The following is a 21,885-nucleotide window of genomic DNA, read 5'->3' on the forward strand; positions in this document are numbered from 1 at the left end:
TTGAGTCTTTCTTTATAACAAACTCAGGCCAAGATCTGGTTGCTGGCAAGCACAGACCCAACATCTGCAAAGGGAGAGGCCTCTGGCCTCTCGACCTCACTGGAATTTTCCAGTTGATGCAAAATATTTCCCAAACTAAGTACAATGTCTACCAAGGCAGGGATGGGGTATCCAGGTGGACCTTTTGTTGGCCCCTCTTGATATCTGCTGTGGTTCTCCTTTCATGGTGAGGATTCTCAAGGCAAGTGTCTAACCCAAGAAATAACAACCTTGTGCAGAGCATGCCTTGCTGAACAAGACTCCAAGGGGTCAGGCTTTCCCTCTGAAGCTGCTCTGAGGCTCTTCTGAGGCGGAGGAGTCTCCTATTGTCCTTGTCCAGTTCGCTCCTTGATGTGTGAGACCAGTAAAAGCAAATGACTTTGGGCTCAAAAGATCCACTATCAGCCTTGCAAACTTTGACACGGTGATCTTCTCACTAGCGAATTTCCAAATGCTTTACACTGGAGGTCACTGAAAATGGTCGTCCCCAAGTGCACAGTAAGAAGACAAGGCACAATGCAGGGAAATGACTTCCTAAGCTCCACCACCCAGAAGTCAGGATCAATACCCTAAGGCTCCAGGATCAATATGTAAGGTGGCCTYACTCAAGGCCACCTGCCCAGACTGCCTATAAGGGCTGATCTTTGCCTCCTTTAGCTTTTGGTTTGATTCCAACTGCTCCCAAAAGTGCTTTCCAGGTCTCAGTGATGGCTTTACCGTAAAATGAGACGAGGGGCTCAGTCAGGGTATTACATCCCAGTGATCCTATTTGCATTGGTATTTGCAGAACTGGCTCCGAGTGGAGAAGGTGGAGAGTGAAATCAGCAGGACTGATCTCATCTCTAACTCTAGTTGAGCTCAAATCCCTAGAGAGAGGCACATGAAGGCCTTTAGACAGCTACCAGGAGCTATAGAGACTAACTGCTCTGGCGTGGTGGTGCAGGAGATGTCACATCCGAGCCCTCGAACTCCCTTCCACCCTCCCAAAAGCGCAGACGCCAAATTAAGTGAGATGGTTCCTGACTATAATATGCTGGGCATCCATGGGAAGGAGGCAAAGCAGGGGTTAAGGCTCTTGGCAGCAATACAGTTGTATGCTGCAATAAAATATTTTATGACATTTTTACAATATTGTGCAATGGGATTTTGAGACCTCAAAAGAAAACACTGTATAAAGGTAAGATATAGCTGGGTGGAGAAAACACAGCAGGTGAGACTGTCTCTTTCTCCCCTGTCTTCTCTTCTCCTGCTGTCTTCTGTGCAGCCAGGAGCACTTGTTGCCTGTTCTGCAGGTCGGTCTGGCTTCCTTCTCAACTCCCAGCACATCTGCGCAGTGTTTTATGCRAGTGCCACATACTTCCACAGTGAGCACATATTACATGTTGCTACAAACAGCCCCAATAAATGTGGGAGCCAAGTGTGTCTAAATATTACAAGATATTAAACACCTTTTAGGCTGATCCATAACCTTGTAATTGGTACAAAAATAACAACACCCATCTTCAAATGGGGTTCTGTGGTTGCTGTTGTCCATTAGCTTTGTGACAACGAAGCTGAAGATACAAGGATTAGAGTAGGAAACCTTGAAGTGATTAGCTAGAATCCTTTAGGTCACTAACTCGGTTCTACAAAAGCCCAGAAACTGGCTCAGGTGGTCCTGATTCAGGAAAAAACCTGCTCATCATTAAGGACAGTGTTTTGTTTAATGATAAGAGATGGAAAAAGRGCGGATGTCTGAAAGGAAATGCTGGAATAACTTCACTACAAATAGAGTTTATTGCAGTGGTTCTTCATATTCATAACTACGTGGAGGTCAGCCTTGCTAACGCAGTCCAAGGCAAGTTCTGGGCAGTCCTTACCCTCCTGCAGCAGCGAAGAGCGCTTGTTACCTTGGGACTGTCACCAAGCTGTGTCCRTCAGGGCTGTTCCTCAAGGACATCATCTGTCATTGCACCGTCAGCGCCTAGTGCGACACGATCTAAGGCAAAGGCTGTCACTGGGGCTGGAAGGGTACCTGGGGAAGCACGGTATTAGGGGCAGGACACTACCCCTGGACCGGACTAGCTGGACTAGCAGGATCTTATGCTACTGCTCCCAGAAACGAGACTCCACTTTGAATGTATGGGATAGGCAGAAAGTTCATGTGCAGCTTCAGGGTRAATTTGACCAGAACCAATCCAAATACTGAGAAATCAAAGATCACCATGTAAAGCACACAAGAGCTTTAAAACAAATAATAAAAGATTGGCGGTGGAATAAAAGTCTTTGTTCCTTACTTTCCACGCTTGCATGCACTTTCTTTCTAGTTTCAACTCTACTGGTAAAAAAAGTGGGCTAGGAATTTACTTTTCTAACAGAGGCAAAGATGAAATTCTTCTGTAATCGTTTTATTCCAGGAGCTGTTGCTCTAAGAAAAATCCCAAATATCGCAAGGCTTGGCATAAAAATTGTACAAATTGGCAACACTACATTCGGAAGGATGCAAGCTGAGAAAAGCCTAATCCAATCTCATGGTTTAGAGTACCAGCATAACGGCAGTGGATTGCCTGGGGTGGCCAGGAAGGAAATGCTCGTCGCTGAGCGCCGCGTGGGATGGGCCCAGGCTCGCGGGGGAAGCAGCGAGGGCTGCTCTGAAGAAGCACCAGCGTTTGAACTCGTGAAGGCAGCGAGCGCCAAAGTCATGCCTTATTTGTGCGATCAAACGGAGCAAATCCCATGCTGTGATCCCATGGATGGCTTTCAATTGCTTCAACCATTGTTCAATGAACTGCACAATATTTTTTTTTCAATGTAAGCATATCTTTTTTTACTCTTTTTAACAACACTTTGGCCTGACTTCAGTAAGTGATCCAGCTCTCTTGGAAGGCACTGCTGGGAAAACCAGTGTCTGTGAAGACTCACCTGAGCTGGTTTTGTTCTTTTGCTTCCTCTTGTTTATTATTACGCTGTGCTTTGTATTCCAGCTGCACCACGAGGTGCAGCTGGGCCCAGAGCTTCCTTGCAGTAGATGCTCCACACACATGCTCCAAATGGCACCTCTGTTCAGAAGGGTGTAATTACAGGCTAATTAGGCAACAGGGAGAGGACCAACCTGCASGAGGTCAGCGGTGAGATCGAGCGTGGCACACAAACCTTCTGCCCCCTGCGCTGCCGGGGTCCAGGTTATGCCAGGGCTTCCCCGTGGAGCCCATCTGCAGATGGGATCAAGGTTGATGCACAGCAAATGCATCGGGTCTTCGCTGCTGGTTGCATCAGCTCCTGCCTCTTGTTTGTACGGCRCCACCGCTTCTCCACCTGGCCAGAGCAACCCTGCGGGCAGGAACACGGCTGGAAATGTTRTATTTGGGATTACGCTAAAAAGACCGCACATTTCCTGCTGCGTTGCTCAGGGAATTTTTCCTGATTCTTTCTGCTTTCAGGGGTTTCCTGTCCCTGTCCCCTTGAGAACTCTTATTTTTGTAGCACTTTTGCAACTGGATCGAAATGGTAAGAATTCAGATATCAAAGTTTGAGCAAAATCGACATGGGACACCGTTTGTCAATCACCACGAGCTCTTGYTGGTGGAGAAGGTATTGTTTGAAAGCTCCAAATTTTCTCACAGTGTGAATTTTCCAGCCAAGTGGATCCCAATTCAAATTTGTTATGAAATGTGAAAAAGGAAAGGAAAAAAAAAAGAAAGAAATCTTACACCTATCTAGCTAAATAGCTAAATTTTGTGATTACTCTGCTTTTTATGTCAAATTTAAAGCAAGTACCTGTGATTCCAAGGCACTTGTCTGCAAGGTGGTGTGGAGAATACTTTAGTACAGCAAACTTGCGCCTGTGCAAAATCCTTGAGSGATGCTCAGCTAGAAAACACTGTCCTCCCTAGAGGAGCTGCTTTCCAGAGTGATTCCTCACAAAGCAAAGAGCCACTTTGAGGAGCAGCTGTTTAACTGATGGAGAACGTAGCTATTTTCCTGTCCTTATGTATATATCCTGGATATTTGTTGGTATCTTGGGTGGCCTAGTCTGTAAAACATTTTAATCCTCCTCCATCCCTTTGTGCAGTGGGACATGATTCTTTTCTTCAGGTTGCCCTCGCTGTAGTATTTTCCACTACAAACCTAGGAGTTTCTGGTCCCCATCTCTCCATCCAAAATCCCTTGTTTGCAATGCTTTATTTAGAAATACTGCCCCAGCTTACCTACCTTCCTTCTTGTTCATCTTATGAATTCCCACTTTCCCTTCCAGTCTTTTCCTGCTTCCCAGGACTTTTCCCTGACAACCCCATCTTTCACCTTGGTATTCTCGGGGTTTTTTTTGCTACATGTCTTCCAGAGGTGCCCCACAATTCATCTTGCAGCAGAAGAGGCTCTTAGATGGCAGGTGAGAGCCCTCAGAGGGGACACCATTGGACTGGGTATGGGCTGCTGCTGGATGACACGTATTCTTATTGCAAAAGGAGATCTCAGTCTGCTTCTCCTCTGCCTGCTAAGCTTTACCAAGTCACCAGTCTAAATCTCTTAAATGTCATAAAGGAAACAAAAAAAATTGGTCTGGCACCTTACAAATGGTGACAGGATGAAAAATTGCTTCTTCTGTGAAGCAGCTGTGACTCCACCACCGGGCAGGTCCAGCCTCATAGCGGGAGATGCACACAGTGAGTGTCCTCTTCATCCCAGGTGATCTCGATGAGTGAAGGGACCTTCCTGGCATCAAGGTCTCCTATCCAGCACTCTGCAGAGCAGCACCTATTAGTGCATTTTCTTCTCTCTGGAATTTCTCAAGACACAAGGCTTTCCCAAGCTGGGGCACCCAAGCACAAGCAAACCCTTTTTAACACTTCATCCTCCAAGGACCCCTGCAAAGCATCTGCTGCTCGTGTCAGCGCTCCTGGGGAGCCTGGGGACGGTGCTTGCAGCTCCCCTGGCACCCCGTCTCCCAAGCCAGCTGCTATCGGTGGCATCAGAACTTGCATTACATCAATTCTGGTGACATTGCCCAATTGAAACCCTGTTCCCCAAGGGATGCCCAGCTTAATTGAGTGCAGTTATTAATATTGTATTATCAGCAGCCAGATGGTCCAGAGACAGGCAGTTTTCATACATTTTATTGATGTTGTTCATTGGAAAATTATTTCCACTTATCTTACGTCCTCATATACTCCAGGTAGTGTGAAGTGKTAATAGCAGCACCCTCCACAGTGAGCAAAGCCACTACGAGGAAGTGCCTGGCTGSAGAGCCAGACATGAAACCGTGTCTGCGTGGATTCTAATTAAAATAGCTCCTTGGAATKGCTGGAGGGACACAGAAAGAGACTGTGGGTCCTTCCTGCCAAACCTGGAAAATGCCCAAAGTGACTTAGTGGTAAGGCTCTTGTTTTCAGTCTGTTTTTCTTCCTCTTTTTCTCTTTTGTTGACCAGCAGTTCAAGAGCTCTCAGCAGTGGAGGCTTGAACCCTGAGGCACAGCCAAGACTAACCAAGGCAAAGCCTCCAAAACAYGAGCAGGAACAACATAAGTCCCTGGGTCAGCCAAAACCTAAACCTGGCATTGATATGGATAMATAGAGAGAAACACTGAGGGCAGTGGTATCTATAACAGTGCAGTCCTGGGTAAAGAAGTGAGCACTGGGAGGTGCTTCAGGGAGGTCTTCAACCAAGGTGTTTCGTGGCTCTTGGTGAGGGGGTTGCATATGATTCAGTCCAGGCAATAGCCGGTTTTGGGGACTGGTGCCCTTTCCTTTGGCTTTTCAGTTGGTCTTATGGCCAGCATGGCCAATTTGCTCCTTCCAGATTTACCAGAGATTGCAAGAAATGCTGCAACTAAATAGAAAGAGGATTTTGGAATTTACATTGCTGGAAGAAATTGCCCCAGTGTCACTCTGCACATGCTGCAACGCGGAGGCTTGTCACGGACGGCCCTGCAGAAAAACATCCCCATGTCCAGGTCGTGGTGGTGACAGGGTTATTGGTTCCTGATTAGCACCCCACTTGAAGCATCAGCAACGCGCCGGCTCGAGGATCCAGACCTCTGTTGTTAGCTGCTGCCTGCTCACAAGAGTTGCTGCTGGGAAACTCAGTAGGGAAGGRGTTGTGTGGGCCTTGGTGGGCTCGGAGTAGGTGTTTGGTGGTACGGGCAGAAAGTGTGAGCTGGTGGCAGGAGCAGTGGGGAGTAAGCGACGCAGTGGGATGCAGTGTAAGAGCAACCACCCTGTTATTCCCGCGCAAATTACAGCTTCAGCAGAGCCTCTGTTTTCCCTCCGCAGCAGCAAGGGTATAATTTGAGGGATTTGCTAGGCTTTTACTCAATCATGCGCACAGCCAGCCTCCCTGCTGGGAAGACATTTCCTCCCCCAAAGCCCGGCTCTGCCCCTGCGGCGCGGATCGATCCTGCCTCTCCACGCGCAGCAGCGGTCGTGCGCGCTGCGGTGCTGGTGCCCGTGGGACAGCAACGTCGCTGCCGCCCGGCCCACGTGAGGACCTTCCCCAGGGGCTCTGCTGCTCCGGTGGTCTTGGCGAGGCAGCACCGCAAGGACCTTCTGCAGCAGAGCTGCCCCGAGCCAAACGCCACAGCTGCCGCTCACGATGCTGAGCATGACGGACGGGCTGATAAATAGTGTGAGGAGACCGGGCAGGGCATGCGTGGGAAGTGCACGACGTCTGCGCTGTGACCTGGGCTGTGCACTGAGCTGGGGATGCTGCTAAGGATCAGGGAGTTCCTTACACCCAAATTTAGGCACTGAGGATGATGTGAGGAGCRCGGCTCCCCAAACAGAAACAGGCACTGCTGGAGCGTAACTCACGTCTCAGGCGTGGGTGAAGGTGCAAATTGCTCTGTGCAGACTGGAGAAGAAACCCTGAGCAATAGATTTCTATTTAGTGGCTGGAAGGGCTTAAAATGAAGTGTGCTGAGTCCTCCCAGAATGATGTTGCTACAGCGAGGTGTTGGGGGCATGGGTTTAAGGGTTTTCATTATTTGGGATGGAGACTTCTACTCCATGGTCAACCAAGCGATTTGGCTTGGCTCTATGGAGATGCAAAGCCCGGTGGCTGTTGCTTGGCCCAGGCATGTGCCCTGCTGTGAGTCACATTCCCTATGGGCACCAAGAACCCACTGCTGCTCAAGGACTGCACCACTGCACTTTCTGACCCAAATGCTCCAGTGTTTGGCCGTGACAGTTCAGCAAACTGGAAAAGCAGAGAAGCAGCTCATCCTGGGTGAACAGATGTAACCTGCAGGTTCCTTCCGAGCCACATGTGGCTGGGATACGTCGGGTCTGGGCTGATGTCTCCTCCTGTAGCAATTCAGCCTCATTTTGGGTTGTTTTCCCAGCCCAATCCGACCCTCGGACGGTGCGTGYGACGCCAGGCACAGTGCTCACTGCCCAGCCCGTCCGCTCGCTGGGAACATCGTAAGCACAACAGCAAACAGATGTCAGCCAAGATCGTTCATAAATATTTCATCACGGGGCYGCGAGCCACCCGGTGAAAGACAGAGACCTCAGCACCAGGTCCGAGCTTATTGCTGAGGGCTGACAAACGCTCCTAATTGGGTCGGCAGCAACAACAACGTTATTGACAGCAGCAGCAAGGACCAGCTCCAGTTTGTTTGCTTTGCTGTGTGTATCCATGCTCACAAAATGTAAATTGAGGGTGACGGATACGACTTCATGGAGAGTCTTTCCTCCCTCTTACTAGATTAGCGCTGAAATGTAAGCAAATAGGGCAGACGTTAGGAAAGAGCGCAAGCCTGCAGAGGCAACTTCTGCTCTGAGGGACAACCAGGAAGACATTTAYGCATTGAGTGTTTCCACCAGATGCACCCAAATGGGAGCCAGAGWTAAGGCCAGAAGAAAATTTTCCAGAAATTCAACCCATTTTCTCCAGACTGAGATTATAAAGAGGCTGCCTGAGTTGAGTGACAGCACTCGTCCCTCCTAAAAATCCACCGCCCTGCACCTACACCCTCAACTGCCACATCCAGTGGCTGCACGCTCTTGCAAATAGCAAGGAAAGTAAATGGCAGGGGTGCTGGACCAAAGGAAGAGTTTCATTTTCTATTTCTGGTTCTGCACATACCACCTATTTCACGACRGTGGCAGTGCCATCCCCGTGTCACCAGGGATAATATGACCCTTGATTTGTTGCTGTGGGCAGAGCATTTTGAGGACTTTGCTAGAAAGAAGCTTTTATTACAGTTCCTGCATGCTAAGAACTGCCAAGAACTAATAAACACGATTTAGGAAAAGTAATTTGGAGAGATGACAGCAGCTTGGTTCTGTGCTCCTTTGGACACATAATCGTGTGTATGAGTGGGTGTGCAGGAGTGTGTGTGTGTGCACGTATTTCACAGCTCTCCAGAGATCTCCCTTCCTTTTGGAGGTAAAAACCTCCCATATGAACTTAAGTCTCGATGTGATGATATTTTATATGCAAGTTTTAATCCTCTTTCTAAGCAGCCCATTTATTAAAACTCGGCAAGTTTCAATTTTTGRAGCCGGTTTCCTGAGATGTCATTATCCTCCTGCTGGAGCAGATTAGCGGATTGCTAGGAGGATGCAATTTGAGCTCAATTAATTCTGCTTCAAGTCCCAATCCAGTGTTGCTAAATAGCTCTCAAAACCTCACATCGGGATGCTGAGCACTGCTGGCCCCTCCTGCCCGGGGCTGCACTGGGGCCGGGGCAGTTCCTCCTGGGCATCCCAGTGTTTCTGGCAAGACTTTTCTGCTCCGTTGCTCCTGTGCATCTGTGTTCAGAGAGGGAATCCCAAGCCAGTCTTGCATGGTACAACCCCAGCATCATTTCTCGTCTTGCATGTTGCTTCTGTTGCAGCAGTTAAGCCCTCGGAGCAATCATTTTAACGTCTGGTTAAATATAGCAATAGGAGGGAATGGCAGAATGAAGCAGATAAATATAAAGCAGTGAAATAAAAATAGTCATTCACAAGCCTTTTTTTTTTTCCCCCCTCCCTTAGGTAAGAGTTGCCTTGACTGTCTTAAGCAGGATTAAACCACAGCCTTGATATAAGCTGCTGGGCCCAGCGCTGCAAAGCCTCCGCGATGCATTTAGGTTTAGGTGGGTGGAAATTGAGCTCCTAGCGTKTGTACAACAAAGGTCTCTGTAAATCACTCTGGTGCAGAGCCATCAACTATGTTCTTCCAGGCATCATTTTTGTCTTGCATCATGCTCCTTTTCAAAACCTGTCAACATGGGCCCAAATGCAAGACTACCCAAATAGTTATTAATCTTGACCTAATTTACAAACAGGTACCAAGTCCATTTCCCTGGATCCTGGCCTTCATCTCTTCCTTCCTTGCTCTCCCTCTTGTGCTCACAACTATACACTGCACTTCCTCTCTCTGGTCTCCAGCCAGCATAGTTATAAGGTACCTGCATGCTTTTCTTTTTGTAAGTACACACCTTACTATGGTATCTGGAAACTTTACAGTCTCCTGTGTATTTGAGACAGGGGATTTTAGGTAGCAAAAATTTTCTAAGACATCACTGTCAGCACAACTACAGTATAAAAAGATTCTTTTAGGTGTTTCTTCTGGCTTTTCTTTTACAACAAGAATGATTTCCAAAATGCAGAGCTCCTTAAAGAGAAGGAACTGGAGCAAGCAGGTAGATGTAGGTGTTTTCTTGGCAAGAGAGCTTCAATGCTCATGTTGTTTCTAGTGCAGGGAGGTAGAGACCCTTGACCACTGCATGCTGAGCTCCTCCACCCTCATTTTTCCAAATTCCCGAGCTACAAATGTGAAAAAAAGAGGCTCTGAATTGCCAGAGGTGGGACCAGAGAACCAAAAACTCTGCCCAAGACCCTCGTGGAAATTTCCACATTCCTGTCTCCTTTACAATGTTATTCTAGATGCTCTGAGCATCAATTCAGTACTGTGTCTTCTCCCACTGCATCCCTGCGTGCCAGAGCAGGCACTGGCTTTCCCACACCCTGAGCTTGATGCCATCACTTATGCCCAACCAAAGGCCAAGACAGCCCTTTGAAGTTGGTGGCACTTGGCGCATGTGGCAAGGGGTGTTCAAGGCGTGGGCAGGGCAGATGAGCCTTCCTGAACAYGCGTCTCCAAGGAAAAGCAGAACACACAGCTGGCTGAGAAATGTTGGCTTCAAAGGGATTCCCCAGCTCTGGCCTCCTGCCCTGGCACATTCCAGACACTTGGCCCATCAGGCAGTAGCCTGAAAAAATACACGGTCTCTAAAGGTCAGTGTGCTTAGTGCTGGTGGCCCAGYCTGCGAGTGAAGGGCACAGCTGAGGGCTTCCAGAGAAGGGGCTGCCGCTGGCCACAGGTGCCAACCTCCAGGAATCCCCAACCAAAATGCCTCTGTCATCTCAATGTACTCCTTTTCATTTCCCTTTGTGTGTGGTATGGAACAAAAATCCCAGCTGTGAACAGTGCTGGTCTTCCTGGTCTCCCGGTGACTTCCAGCCTGCAGAGCAAATTGGGCTCAAAACCCACAAGTGCTGATRGTAGCGAGAGGCTGCTCACAACAGAAGAATTTGGTAAACTTAAGAGAGAAGTCGCTTTTGGATTTCACACACTTGGATTTCAGTCCAAGTGCCATGGGCCTGCTCATGCGAGCCCTCCAAGGGGAAGCACAGCAGCACGGGGGAGTCCAATGCCTCTGGAACTGATAAAACCCAGTGCACAGAGGTGGCCTGGCTCTCTGTGTTACTTTTGTCTCTGTCTCAGTTTCTCTATCATGGCACCTTTGTCCTCTTCTGAGATTTATTCCTTCCCTGGCATATAAAGCAGTGTGCAGAGTCCATGCCACCCCACCTCTTAGAAGTCAAACCTACAAGAGGATTGCTTGGATGTCCCAAGGTTCTCATGGGCATACYGCCATTGGAACAAGCAGGAGCACTCACAAGGCTAGCACATAACCATGATTTCTGACACACTGATCCAATTCTGTTTGTTGGAGATGACTTCCAACATAAAAAAACRTAGATCCAGGCTCTAGGTTTTGCAATTGAGGGTTTGGATCCAATGCATCAACTCCAACAGCCACATGGGCACTGGGAAAGGATGCTCTGGCCCCTTGGACAGCCCAGGCCAAACACTGGGGTGATGTGACATGAAGCCCAGCTCTTCATCCACTCATCTGAGGTGATGGAGAACACCTGGAAGAAGGGCAGAGTCTGCAGTGAGAGCCCATAAGCAGTGCTGGCTCCGAAACACAGTTCTGCCTCCGAGCCCTCCACAGTGCTGGCAGGGAAGAGTGCTGGATTTGAGAGCTGAGATCCTCCAGGCAAAGCTGGAAGTGGCTGTTTGCCATAAGCATGGATTAGTCATGACTGTGAAACATATGGCAAGGTATCTTTTAAACAACGAGAGCAAGAGCACGAGGACTCTCGCGGGCTCATCRGGGCCTGATTCTGCACTCTGATGTGCAGGGGCCACACTCTGATGTGCAGCGTGTTAGCAGTTGCTGGGGCTCTGCCCCAGGCAAGGAGAAGCCTATGGAGGCAGAGGCATTGCAGATTGCTGGGAGCAGAGCAAGGCAACTTATTCAGCTGTTTGTTGTTGTTGTTGTTGTTGTAACGTTGAGTTACAGAGCTGACAAATGCAGTTTTGCTAAAATGCCCCTTTTCAAAGACTTCCCATGGGCTGGAGTTCAAGAGGGTGCCCAAAGTCAGCACCAGTTGTTCAGCTGGGGTGGCGGAGTCCAGTCCAGCCCACACTGAGGGACACATCACAGCTCATGTGTGTCCATCTGGCTGCTTCCCTCTGGTACATGACAGGCTTAATCAGACTGATTTCCAGTCCTTGGGCCACGCTGGCCATAATCTGGGAGTCCTTCAAAGCTAGAGACTTCATTTTGAGGATAGACACATGACTTGAAGGTCAGAGACTTTCAGGCTCTGCTTAAGTGAGAGATTTGAGCCCCGCTACCACATCTAGAGATGTAACCAGATTGACAAACACCTGGAGAATTGCATATGGGATTTCTGCTTTCTTCACTTTTCCACTGGAAATGGGACTACAGAGCCATTAGAATGGCCAGAGTCCTGGGGGTAGGAAGGCCCCCAGCCACCTTCCAGCAGGATTTCCACTCTGTCCCCCTTGGTAGGAGGACGTGGACTAAGTGTCTGATGTGTTATCTGATAATGCGAGCAGATGTTGAGACTCAGTGAGAAGCCTTGGTTCCCACCAAACCTCTGTAGATGTGGGAGGTTCTATCAACTTCAATGGGCTTTGAGTTTAGACCTTAATGTGGTTGTGACCCATCCTGGTCGTATCTTAATAATGCTGATCATCACTTTCTCCTCACAAGGATGTGAGTAGGTCTGCAGTGTGGACTGGAGGGGGCAGGACTGATACACACCCTATTGCATTTGCAGCTGGGGACACTCCAAAACATGGTTAAATTCTTGGAAGAGACCAATGAAGACTTTGCAGCTGAGGAGCACGACCCAAGCATGAGTCTGCTTCCTTGGGACCACCAAGTCTTTCCCATATCACACAATGTAGGGATTCCTAATCCAGAAGGAAGATGAGGAATCCCAAAGACAAAGCTGGGCTGCAGGGACATGAATATCAGTTTTCCACCCTAGGCAAGAGAGCCTTGGGTGCTTAGAGCCAATGGGCTGCATCTAGTATCTCTCTCCTGTGATAACCTGCACTCTGGATTGTGAAGGGTTAATAAGAGCATCAGCCAAATGGGGAGAGAGCTCAGAGTCGCTCGTGTGCGTGGCGCTGAGGGACTTCAAATATTGCAGTTCCCTGCTACGGCTTTCAAAGCGGTTTTGCTGGCTTATGTTGATACTAAGTCTTTCATCTGCCTCTGTGTCAGTCAAATAGCAGCTCGTAACGCCCAGCCAGACTGGAAAGAGAACAAACGGCTTCCCAGAGCCCCAGTCCCTAGTCTTGCCGTCAGCCCTGGACATCTGAGCCGAGAGCCCTGGTTTGGGGGCAAGGAAAGGAGTCAGGTCAGCCTGGTGAAAAGGAAGGGATGCAGGGGAAGAGCAGTTTTACAATAAGATGCTTTTGGACAGCAGAAAATTAGTTTCTGAAGATTTTTTTTACGTGTTTAAATGAGCATCTCCTGGGAAATGGGGACATTCTCCATGCATACCTTTCCCAATGGTGACAGATCCCTAGAGGAGACTGGTAAAAAATGCCGTTATTGATTGGTGAAACAAAAACCAAAGCAGCAGAGCAGACTCATTAATGCAAAATCCTTCCAAGCAGGCAGTGCAAGAAAACAGGACAGCAAMCAACGAACCCCAGAAGCGTGACGTTCAAAGGGCCCGATCTGAGGAACATCCATCCTTGAACATCCAACACGGGTGCACGTCGCGAGAGCCCAGGCCGAAGCCCCGGGCTTTGTGAGGAGCTGGGACAAGCAGCAGGAGCGAGAGGGGCTCGYGGCCGGCGGCTCCAGCGCTGTCCGATCCGCGCGCCGCTGAAACGCCGGCCCGCGATTCTCATGCAAATGGCTCGACGGCGCGAACAGATGTGAAACATTTGGTTCTGTTCTCACTGGCTTGTAAAGAAATAATGCGACTGGAAGCGGGGGGAAAAAAAGGGGCCACGCAGGGTGTGGGGGGAGAAAGTTTATAACAATGGTTCTCCCTTGGTGGCCCGAAACGCAGGAGTTTACGTCAGGCCGTGCCAAATTCATATCTCTAAGTGAATGAGACCGGCCCTGTCAAAGGCGGAGGTAGGGGCAATACACAAATATTATAAATACGGGGAAGCGAGGAAGCTGTGTCATGTCCAGCGCGGAGCCATCAATCATCTCCTCCCCGTCCCGAGTTTATAAAGCGGTTTCTGACACTGCTTAGACAGTTTACGCGGGCCGGTGGGACGGCTGGAAAAGCTGACTGCATGCTCCAAGTATGTGGTGTTCGCTCTCGAGGAGCCCCGCCATGAGGTGCCCTGGCAGGTTTTGTTGATGTTAGCAGACAAGGAGAGAAAAAAAAATTAAAAAAAATCTACAGGCGCAAGTGAAAAGGCAAGCCTGAARTAATAACATGAGCTCCCGATGACCCCAGCACCGGCTGCGAGGAGCGTGGTCGTCCCTCGGCACCGTGCAGCTCGTGGGACACGTGGATGCAGCTGGTGAAAGGTGAAATGTGGGAAGCGTGCGGACATGTGCAGATGCTTGCGGGCTCCTCCGCCGCTTTCCCTGGCTCCTGAGGCTACCGAGTGCTGCTGGGGATGCAGATGCGTGTTTGAAGMGACGCATAAGGCCATCTCACTGGGAACATCCCTGCAATCCCACGGGGATACCCTGAACGAAAAATGTCCCTGACACATGCATGTGCACAGGGTTGCACATCCCAAGCACACAGGTACAGCCCCGCACTACGCAAGCCCAGCACGTGCACCCATGTTCGCTGTGCACACCTACGAATGCAGCCAATGTGTAAAAACACGGTGCAAATGCTCGCAGGCAGACAGGGTGTCCCTGGTGCCTCCACGCACACTGAATCCTGAGTTTTCTGTTTGGAGACCTCTGCACTGGGATGCCAGCTCAAAAGAAGAAGGAGCCTCAAGGCTCCCCTGCTTTGGCAGCAAGTGGAGCATCTCCAGGCATTGCAGTGATGCCCCCAATGCTCTGCAGCCTGCCAGGCAGGATGAGCAGTGCATGAGTGCGGAGGCTGGGAAGGGATGACCAGCATGTCCAAGCTAACCCAACTCAACCCTTTTCCATGCAGAGTGGAGGTCACTCCACATCCCCGGACTTAGCTGGCTGGGATTGACACAGCAGGTCCAACCCGCCGTGGCCTCACAGAGCTGTGTCAGGGRAAGGTGTATGCCTGTTTTTAGTGAAACAGCAAGGTCGGGATTGCAACAGTGGTGCTGACAACGGCCTGCGCAGCTCCAGGATTGCACACGTTGGTGCCGTGGCGTGAGGCGGATCCGACCCGAAGTGACACTGGGACGCTGTGCTCCTGAGCTGCTGAAATCTCCACACTGGGATGGCTTCCAACACGCTCCCGCAGCTGGGAGACCCTTCCCGGCGAGGTGTTCCCACCCTGCCAGCCTGCAGCCTCGCGCTGCGGGGGACGGGGCTGCCCACGAGCCGGCCGGGAGGTGCTGGGCTCTGTCGCTGCCCATGGCCACGCGTGCACGTGTGGGTGCCCTGCCACACGCACCACAGCGCGGGTGTCCCCGTCCCCTCCACGCTTCCCCTGGCTTGGCTGTGCTCCGCCGAGCCCCACGGAGCGGTGCAGCCTCGGAGCCGGCAGCGTTGCCCGGCGGGAGCGCGCGTGGCCCCCAGGGATTCCAGGGATTCGGCTGCCGGGGTGATGCGGGGAGGCCGCGTTTCCCATACAAGGCTGCAATGGGCGGCCCCGGCGCCCCCCTTCCAGCAGGAACCAGCGCTGCCTGGCTGCTTTGCTTCCTTTTAAAGTGCTCTCTCCAGCACAGCAAAGGCAGCAAGTGGAGCTATCGCTGGCAGCGCTGGCGTTGTCACTTCCAAAGGGAAAAGCCAAAACCCCTCATTTTGTGGTGGAGGAGATCCCTTCTCCTTACCAGCTCTGGGGGTGAATCGTGCAGCCTGGTTTTCCCTTCAGGAGAGAGGACACCGTGTTCACTGGGTGTTGCAGGTGTCCTGGCTGCGCTGTGGAGCCACAGGCTCAGGTGGTATCTCCAGTTCAGCTCTTTCCAAATGTGCTTTTGCAGATCCTGAGGCCAAGCAGGATGTTCCTAAGGAATCTCCACAGAGAGAGCAAGCCCTGAGGTGAAAATCCGCACCTCCCCTTTCAATCCCCGGCTCTGTACACAAAATTAGTCCTTAAACTCTTCCATGAAGGGAGCTCGTGGCCCAGGCATTCATGAGTGGGTGCCCAGCTCTTCGGTCTTCTCCAAACCTGGGCAGATATCTGAGGAAGTTGATGAACAGACTGCTCTTAACTTCAGGGCCCCTTGGTTGGGCTGCTGAAGAGAACCAAGTGTTTCCATGATCTCTGCACCTTTGTTTTTGAGAAGCTTCACCAGTCCAGCAAGGACAGTTGGGGACCAGCTGGCCCAGCCTGGAGACTCTCTGTTGAAAGAAGCCAGTGAGGACACGAGCATGGACAGCAACCATCTCTGCCTTGGGTCATCCCAGTCTGTATTCCAAGCCTTGGGATCGTTTGCTCTGGCCAGCAAGTCTGTCCTGGACCAAGGTAACCCTACCCATTATATCTGCTTCAAAACCACTGTTTTTCCACAAAATATTTCCCTTTCTCCAAAAGTCCTTTTATTTTAACAAAAAAGAAAAAGTTTTGACATCAGTTTGAAACCAGCCTTCCCTGTCTGTTTAATATGGAAGCATCCATGCAGATTTAGGGTTTAATTTTCCTTGTATTGTTTTCACGGTCTGGTTTGTCATTTCTTTTTTCTTTTTAAGTGGGGAATAATATTAAAATGTGCAAGAGGCCTGCATGGTATTTATGGCCGCTTCAAACTGTAGCCAGTCACCGCTGTACCCAGCCCGGCACAGCGAAGCACAAATAAACCGAGACGCAAACAAAGGTGATAAAAGAGACAAGTATCTGTTTGCAAAGCGCTGGAGGAGCAGTGGGAGCGTAACTACTTCATGCTCCAGCTAATATAGCTGTCTGCAGTGATGCTCGGGAAGCTCGACCGGGAGCAGTTTATGGGTTTCCCTTGGAGAGCTCTTGYAAATATTTGCCTGCGAGAGCGGAGGACTGCGGGGCGTGTTGGGGACAYGATGCTCATTTGGCTTTGCTGGCCAGGCTGCGGATCCCGGGGGCTCTGGCTCCATGCGCGGGCACAGCACTCTACGTGCTCATCCTCAAGGCATATGCGGTGCAGGCTGAGTCGGGGAAGGACTTCCCTGGGAGCTGTAGCTGCTCAAATGCAAACGCGGAAGCATCTCTACCTGCGGGCAGCATCCTGCTGGTGGGATCCCACRGCCCAGCTCCCCGGGCAGGGGCTGCTCTCTGCAACGCAGACCTAGAGTAACGTGGTGCCTTTGCTCCTCTAACAAGGCAAGACCAGAGCTGGATTCCACATGTGCTTGCTGGTCATGCAAGCAGCCCTGTGYCGATGAGCAGCTCCCTGTAGGGTTGGAAAGGAGGGTCTCGCTTGCTCGTTCATCTATTAGAGGGCTGCAGCTGGGGACCTGCAGCATTAACAGGGTGCAARCCCATTCCCGAAGCAGCGGCATCCCTCCGTGGGGTGAGGGTTGGGTCCTCCAGGCCCTTGTGGCTCTTCCCAGGATGCAGAGGGGGACCTGCAGGGTCTGCAGCCTGCAAGTTGGGAACACCGAGCCAGGAGAGAAGAGCAAATGGGGAAAGTGGAGATGGACGGGGCGCTCCAGCATCCCTCTGTGTGCTGCAGAAAGTGCTGGGAAGAGCACGCACTGAATGTGGTACCTCGGGGAGATGCCCAAAGCTGCCTGTGTTTAATCTGCCCGGCTCTGCTCCCTCTCAGCCTGTTTCCCTGCCGCGGGCAGGGCTGGAGCCCAAGTGTCAGTAGGGCTGGTTGGGGTTTGTGTGATTAATCCCTGACAGAACAGATTTGTCTGGATGAGGAGGGAAACTACAGTTCAATCCAGGCCACATCCCTGAGCCAAAGAGTCTCTGCTCGTCCCACCCTGTGCCCTGTGCTGTGTCCTGCTCCCACTGAGCAGCACCCACACCGAGACCCCCCGGCAGCACATCCTGTCCCATCCCATCCCATCCCATCCCATCCCACCCACCAGTGCTGAAGCCACCCAGGCTTCAGTGCTGTCCTTGCTCACTGCAAAGAGCAGCTCGCGCATGCAAGGCTGCTGCTGCAAGCAGCGTGACCAGGGAAGGGGACACTTATGGGTCTCCGTGTGCCTCTAGCCAGGCTTGCAAAGCCTCTTTGAGTGGCACTGTGAAAATGATAGGGGAAGCTGCATTTTCATCAAACAAGGCAGAGACATGGGTCCCACTGGCCCCAGAGGTCCAGTGYATGCTCAAATCTTTGGAAAATACGTCCTTTTTGCCCCCTTGCTTATATGGAGCACAGCAAACATCCCACCGGAGGCCCCACTTGTGCCCACCATGGCAAGGAAAATGAGATGAGAAATGGAGAAATAGAGAAATCACGACCCTGTGCAGAGCAAGCTGGTTAACCGAGGCTCCGAACCTGCAGCTCCATGGCAGGGAGCTGCGGAAAGGCTTTGGATCCCGTTCAGTCTCCTCCTYTTACCGGTTCTTATTAATTCATGCTCCCGATCGGAGGCCTCCCAGATGTCCTCACATCTTGTGCCAGCTCTCTAATCAAGTTGGCCTGGTCTCCATCCCCGCTGGGGAGAAGGTATCAGATACAAGGTGGACGGAGCTGCTTGCCAGCTCCAAGGCCAGGCATCAGGTATAAAGATCTGCTGCCTCCTGCCTCCGCCAAAGCAGCACCGGGTAAGATTTCATCTGCTTTCCACTTGCTGATCCGATCACTTTTTGGGTGCAGGCACCACATATTTTGCAATAATCTGGCTTGTTTTATCATGCTAAGTGAGCGCAGGCTGAAAATATTCCCTCCAAACTTTTCCAAAAAAAAAAAAAAAAAGTCCCCAGATTTTGAGTCTCCCTGCTGCATATTTTTAGCATGCGTTTTCAACAGAAATGACCCAAACTTGGACCTCCAGTGCCTGCGCTTGGGGTTGCAGCTCCCTGTGCCCTGTACTGGAGGCCTCGCTCCTTTGCCCTGCAGAAACCCCAGGAGCACCATTCCTCCCTTCAATACTGCGGAGCATCCAGCTGGGACTTCCTTGTGCCAGGCTCTGCCCCTCGAACGTGTTTCGATCAGCACGTTGCAGCAGGCGCCCGCGCGCAGAGCAGCTGTTTGGAGCTGTGCTCTGCCCCTCGCAGGGCTGCTCAGCCCCGRGGCGCTGCAGAAATCATCCTGGCCTCCGTTTCTGCACTTCTCTCTGACAATGGAACTTCCAGTGGGAAGTTATGCCAATAAAATGGTGGCTTATCTAGGATCACGGCTTGCTCCCACGGAGAAAGGTGAGGGGAATTTGGGCATGCCCTTCTAGGCATGGAGGGGAGCTGGAGCAGGGATGCTCTCCCAGTCAGCACCACCATGGAGCCAGGAGCCTGGGTGCATCAGGAGGTCCTGGGACAAGGCCAGGCGGCCACAGCCCCAGAGACATTTGGGGACAATACACATGTCCCTACAATGGCAGGCAAGAAGTCCTTGAACTTTCTAAGTGATGTGCAGAGGGGAAAGCCCAGGAGATTACCGTGCTCAATAGAGGATTTGGGCAAAACAGGACCCCTGGTTGCCTCCTCCCTCTCCACCCGGCTCTCAGATCCCAGGGCTGCCGCTRGCCTGTCCCCGTTAGCTATTGTCCCCATTCAGCTGAGATGAAGGAGCTTTTGTTGCTAGAGCCTGCRCGGGGTCACATCGTCCCTTGCTTATCAATCTGCTTCTCTCTGCTCCGTCCCGGCCGCCAGCGCCGGCTACAATGGGATGTTTTCTTGGGCAGTGGCAGCGATTCCCCTTGCTCCCAACCTTGTAACCACTCGTCAAGCTGTGCTGCCCCAGGGCGTCCCGGCCGTACTCCCAGTTTAACCCCTGATCCCATCTGCGCTACGGGTCACCAGTAAAGGGGAGAAACGGAACAGTTCCCGTGGGGGCCCAAGCCGCCCTCCAGGCTCCGAGAGCTTTGACGGGCACTGCTGCGTGGGAGCACCTAGAAATGCCGTAGGATGGAAGTCCTCAGTTCCTTATTACTAGTATTAATATTGATGTTATTTCAAAATAATACGTTTTGCATGAAATTAATGCAAAAGCGACAGCATTTTGGCTGCTGAATCTAATCCTTGGATGTCGGCATTCCCCTCCCACCACTCTGCTCCCTCCTGCCGAGGTGGGGACAGGATTCCCATGTGCCCTGAGAAGCTGCATCACCCTGTGAGTGATGGGGAGCTCTGGTGGGTATGGGGCAGCAGGGCAGATGAGCACTATGCAAAAAATTTGAGAGAAGAAAGAGACTGTAGGCAAAATCACTGGTGGTGGAAGTGTGCTGTTCAGCCTGGCTAAAATAGGAAGCACCTTTTGCTCCAAGCCTTTAAATCCCAGAGGAAGAAAACACCCCCTCTCCCTGAGAATGGCTATTTTTGTATTAAGGTTCCAACAGAGAAGAGGCATAAATCCTCCAAAACGGCTCTAATGGTGTCATACGTTGAATTTTGCTAACTTTATCAGTGCCACGTTTGGCAAGTGGTCCTTGTACGTAGAGCTCTGAATGGGCAGAGGCCTCGTGGTGCCCGGGACGAGCTCGTACAGGCAGTAGAGCGGTGCCGAGGGGCTGCAAATGTGGAGGGGTGACACTGCGGCGCTTCCTCATCCCTCCTCTTCCCTTTGGTGAAACACCCTCCTGTTCACCGAGYTGTCATGGACCACAAGAGCTGCTGCTGTCTCCAGCCTGAGTGTGCAGAAATGAACAATCAGGTGCTGGAAAAAGTTTTTAAAAATCATAGTATTGCCTTAAATACCTTAGGGTGGTTTTAAATACAAACATATCTGGCTTATTTCTTTCTGGATGCTGCAATTTTTGAAGTGACTCGTATTTTCACTAGAGAGCCAGCGACCTTTTTCGATGAAACCTCAGCTGCTCCCCATGTTTCCAGGATCATTCGGGTGGGGGGACGAGGGGGAAGCACCAAACCTCCCCGGCCATGGGATGCACTCACAAGCTCAGGTCAGACATGCGCTCCTGCCACTCTCTTGTGCCCATTTCCCTTCTTTCCTCATTTTCTCTGCTTGAAAGAAATATTTATTCCAATAGAAAACATGCCCCTGCTCCCAGCACTGAGGGAAAAAGCAGAAGTGAAGCAGCTTCCCACGGACGAAGGCTCTCGGAGTCAGCAATGGCTTTTCATCCATTTCCACATGCTTGGCATCACGGCAGAGGCTGATAATGGCATTTTGGCTCCTAATGACAAACACCATTGCCTAGAGGTGTGAGGGGCCCGACCTGCTCCTACCCTCTTGGCAATCAGGCGCCTCCACTTACATGTCAAAGAGCTGCAAGAACCAAAACACTAAAGTAGTTTGAATTTGTCGTGTTTAAACAGCACTCACAAATCTGAGATAAAGTGATCTGGCTGCAGAGTGGTTGCAGAAATCTGTGTATTAARGATAAGTTCTTGTGCTCAGGGAAAGAAAAAAGTGGTGAGAAGATTGAAGAGAATAATTCCTTGCAACAAACATTTGCTATTAATTTGAGCCTGTTTACTATTTGGAAACATATTTTTATTAGTCAGCCAGCTCTGCGGATGGTTGATTATTATTCACTGCAAAATTTGTTTCCCCCCCCCCTTTTTCATTGACTAATTTGCAGATACACCAGCTTTACTGCCAAACAGCCAAAGTTTAATCCCTCGGCTAGGTCCATCTCGAACAGAAGAAAAGAAAAAGATCTAAGTCAAGCATTTCATGTGCAAGTTTGTTTAAAAATCCTTCAATCTATGACAAACACTTCCAGTTAGAAGGGCATTCCCGGGGGAAGGAAATAAGGGGCAGCCGCGGCGTGGAGATGAGAGCTGGTCCTGCRCTGGGGACCCCTCGGGGGAGAGGAGCGCATGCTGCGAGTGTCCCCTCGCCAGGCTGGGTGTCGTGCCCGGGTGCTTTGCCTCCCGTGGGTCTGACCGTGGGTCTGACCGCCTCGTGGGTCCAATGTGGGTCCGAGCGAGCAGGGAATGATCCGTTTGGGGGGTTTTCTACTCCGGGCTTAGCGCGAGGGCTGCCTATCACGCTGCACCTCTGTTTTTGTTTTATAGCAACACAGGACACGTCGGTGGTCGCAGAGGACGGGGCGGGCAGCGCTGACGGGGCTCGGGGCTAAGCCGGGGAAGGGGCGCTCAGCACGCGGAGCGGCGGGGACACCGCGAGCGACGAGGGGC

General features: G+C 51.1%; 1 protein-coding gene across 1 annotated transcript in view; it reads left to right on the forward strand.

The window, feature by feature from the left end:
• Positions 1–21,885, forward strand: part of LOC112957658 (heparan sulfate glucosamine 3-O-sulfotransferase 3B1-like) — a 105,117-nt gene that overhangs the window by 45,066 nt on the left and 38,166 nt on the right. The window lies entirely within an intron of this gene.

This window comes from Nothoprocta perdicaria, unplaced genomic scaffold (assembly GCF_003342845.1).
Source record: "Nothoprocta perdicaria isolate Ctin4 unplaced genomic scaffold, notPer1 scaffold_75, whole genome shotgun sequence".
Lineage (NCBI taxonomy): Eukaryota > Metazoa > Chordata > Aves > Tinamiformes > Tinamidae > Nothoprocta > Nothoprocta perdicaria.